Source organism: Triticum aestivum, chromosome 4A, assembly GCF_018294505.1.
Source record: "Triticum aestivum cultivar Chinese Spring chromosome 4A, IWGSC CS RefSeq v2.1, whole genome shotgun sequence".
Classification (NCBI taxonomy): domain Eukaryota; kingdom Viridiplantae; phylum Streptophyta; class Magnoliopsida; order Poales; family Poaceae; genus Triticum; species Triticum aestivum.
In genome coordinates this window covers 662,425,813-662,429,628 of record NC_057803.1, presented here as the reverse complement: position 1 = coordinate 662,429,628, position 3,816 = coordinate 662,425,813, and positions in this window count along the sequence as shown.

Genomic DNA, 3,816 nt, shown 5'->3' with positions numbered 1-3,816 from the left:
CATGTTACCAGAAGCATTACGATCAACAATGAGATTCCTCAAATATGGGATTACTTTAATGGTGGCATTGCTTGTTTACCAGACATAGTAAATCAACAGCAGCTAAAGAGTTGGTTTAAGGGCATGGGACCGTGGAGACACCAGGACACTCTGCAACGTAAAGGAGCAACTTACTTATCATACTGGGGAAAACAGCAGGAGTGCCATTTGTAACACAGTTTAATTGCATCTTATCACTGGAGGTATTAGATTAGCAATAACACTGGTTAGACATGTCCCTAAGGTAACGATGTGATCGCTTCATTTTACATGCACCCTTACATTAACAACAGCAAAAGGTTGGTATAAGGACATGCGACAATGGACGCATCAGCACAATGTACCTACAAGGAGGCATAAAGTGGTGATGCCGAGTTTGTTCATGCTATGTGAGGGCAGCAAACCTAATCCTGGAGACCTTGTACTATGTGAGGGCAGCAAATCTAATGCTGGAGACCTTTTACTATGTGAGGGCAGCAAATCTAATCCTGGAGACCTTTTACTATGTGAGGGCAGCAAATCTAATCCTGGAGACCTTTTACTATGTGAGGGCAGCAAATCTAATCCTGAGACCTTTTACTATGTGAGGGCAGCAAATCTAATCCTGAGACCTTTTACTATGTGAGGGCAGCAAATCTAATCCTGGAGACCTTTTACTATGTGATGGCAGCAAATCTAATCCTGGACATACTCTGTTGACTTGTCCACCAGCCGCCACTTTCTATCCTTTTTTCAACCAATAATAGATCTGTTCCTTATCCAGTTTGTACTGCGTTTTCCCATTATTTCCCTTTTCAACCAAGAGACCGGTTGGGTATCCGGTCTCTACTACTTTCACCATATTATTTCCTCTTTGAATCAAGTCCTAGATTCATGCTACAACTTTCCCCCCTTTCTTCGTTGTTTGAACAAAGCCCTAGATTCGAATGCATGAAGTAGCTTTACCTCTAATAATACTAAAAATTTAGGTGGCTTTGGAAGAGCTGATGGGAGTAGAAAAAGATGCACATGCAGACACGTGGGGAGCTGGGGCAGTAGAGCAAGGCCGCTTTCGAAGAACTTATACCTGAGGGTCGCCGGGATGTCGGCGGCGGCAGGTCGGATCTGCGGACAATACGGCAGGGAGGAAGAAGGGTCGGAGGACCTCCCGAGCCGGTGCTGTGTCGGAGAGAACGGCACGGGCAGAGGATCGGGCCCCTCCGGCAGCTGTGGGTTTCCTCCCTCGGCGGCGATGACCGCGTGAACGATGCACCTTTTAGTCCTCTACACACACCGGCCGAAGGGATCCGGCCGGATCTGTGACCAGCGGTGAGCAGAGAGAAAATGTCGCTACCGCTGTCTTGTTTATATCTGGAGAGGATGAGAGAATGAAGAGAGCAACCCTAGTAAAGCAAGCGCTCAGGCCCCTGCGTCCATATATAGTGGAGTGATTATCTTTTTTCTCTCCACAACAAGCGTTTCAATTTGTGTACGTGGCATTAAAGAAAAGAAACTCTCTATTTAAGGTGACTACTGTACGACTCCTACTTACTACTAGTAGTACTACAGTATTGTTCACTTGTGCTCCCCGCCCCTCCATTCATTGAACAACCCCACGGGTGAATAAACATACAGTAAGTACTGTATTTATATAGAACGAACAAGCTCGAACTATTTTCGCGTAGTTAAAAGTTGAGGGCGGGGCTTTTCCCGGGCAGTACGCGCGGCAGTTTTCGGGTAGGCGGTTTGACAGAGAGGCGAGGAGGGTGAGCGAGTGGGGCTGTGCGATTTGACGGCGCGTTACTGCTGGAAAGACTTGTGATATGACCACTCACTATAGTCATGAATTACTGGCGCTCCGACCGGGGTGATGCCCCCCTTCCGTTCCGCGCTCTAATCTGGTGCATGACACGTCGACCCGGATGCTGGCTCTCCCACATGTCTGAGTAGTAAGAAGGAGCAAAGAATGATGCGGTATATACTAGTACTATACTATGTACTACTCAGGTCGGAGGAGTGCGAACCACGGCAGCCCAGTGAACCAGCAGTGCGAACCACGGTAGCCCAGTGAACCAGCAGTAGAAAACAATGTGGTGATATGGCCATAAAAAACAATGTGCTACGGTCCACACTGTAGCATGTACAGTAACACTCCTCTTTGTTTGGATCCCTGAGTTAGAGCTAGTTTGGGTTGAAATAGCCTCAAATTATCGAAACAAGAGGGGTTAGTTTGAGCTAGTTTGCTCTAACCCAGCTAAAAAAACTAGCCCGGTGGAGAGGTTCTAATTGGGTTAGTTATCCTCGGGCCCACTAAAAGAGAACTAAAAAAATCTCCCCTGCCCGCACCAGATCGCTCCCCCCCTCTCGCACGACTCCTCTCTGTTCCCATAGGGCCGCCCGCCCAAGCGCGCTCGCCCTCTCTCTCCTCCGGCCGCCCTCTCCTTCCGGCCTCCGCCGCCCTACTCCGGCCGCCCTCTCCCTCCGGCCTTCGAAGGTCGCCCCGCTCCCCCTTCACCAGTCGTTTTTCTCCCTCTGTCGTGCGCGGCGGCGGCGCATCTACCAGGGAGGTCGCGAGAGGGGTGAGTTTGTTCGTTCCTTCTCTGTCTCACGGCCATATCATTGATCTTGCTTGCTCTAGCGCTAATTCTGATTTGGAAAAGTAGATCCTGATCAAACTTGGTATAGATTTGTGGTGCACGCATGGAATTGTTTGATGCTGCTTGAGGAGGTAATAAATCTTTCTAGAGGCCCAAAGATTCAGGTCACCTTTCTAGGTATTTCAATTTCAGGCTTGCATTATTTCTAGAGGCCCAAAGATTCAGTTCACCTTTCTAGGTATTTCAATTTTAGGCTTGCATTATTTCTAGAGGCCCAAAGATTCAGTTCACCTTTCTAGGTATTTCAGTTTCAGGCTTGCATTATTTCTAGAGGCCCAAAGATTCAGTTCACCTTTCTAGGTATTTCACTTTCAGGCTTGCATTATTTCTAGAGGCCCAAAGATTCAGTTCACCTTTCTAGGTATTTCAGTTTCAGGCTTGCATTATTTCTAGAGGCCCAAAGATTCAGTTCACCTTTCTAGGTATTTTAGTTACAGGCTTGCATTATTTCTAGAGGCCCAAAGATTAAGTTCCCAGTCGGCGGCAAGCGGCCCTGCTACCCATGCCGGTGTCGACCTCAACTCGCAAGGGCCGGCGTCGGAGGGGTTCCCGGGGCTTGGGCTCTACAGAGCCTTCCTCCAGAGCGACGATGGCGAGCTCCTCCCTCGGTGCGTGAGGGGCTCCGGGCTCCCTCCCTATCGTGAATGACTTCCGTGATGAGTTAGCTCATTCTTTGTTTCATGAAGTGTTTTTTTATTTTGTGAAGCTTGATTGACGACTTGTATGTTTAAGTGGGATATCTCATTTGTATGGACAAAGTAAAAATTATCATGTTTTGCATGCTTGATTTGTATAGATGGTTCGTTTATGTCAATTGTGAGCGGGAGGAGGCCACAGAAGAGCCGGCCACAAATCCGGCAGGAAATAGGGTCCAAAGTAGTCAAATGATTGAGATAGAGCATTTATTGTCAATCTAACCCTGCCATCCATACACCTCTTTGGTTTAGAGTTAGTTCAGGGTTAGAATCTAACTCTAACCTCTAACTGAGTTAGAGTTCTCCTCGTCTCGGTTCATCGCCATCATACTTTCCCCATTCCTGTGTTTTCAGTATCCTGCGAATCAAAGAGGCCCTTTTTTTGTGGGGAAAATCAAAGAGGCCCTTAGACTGGTTTAGGTCCGGTCATTTTTTATAAACGTGTT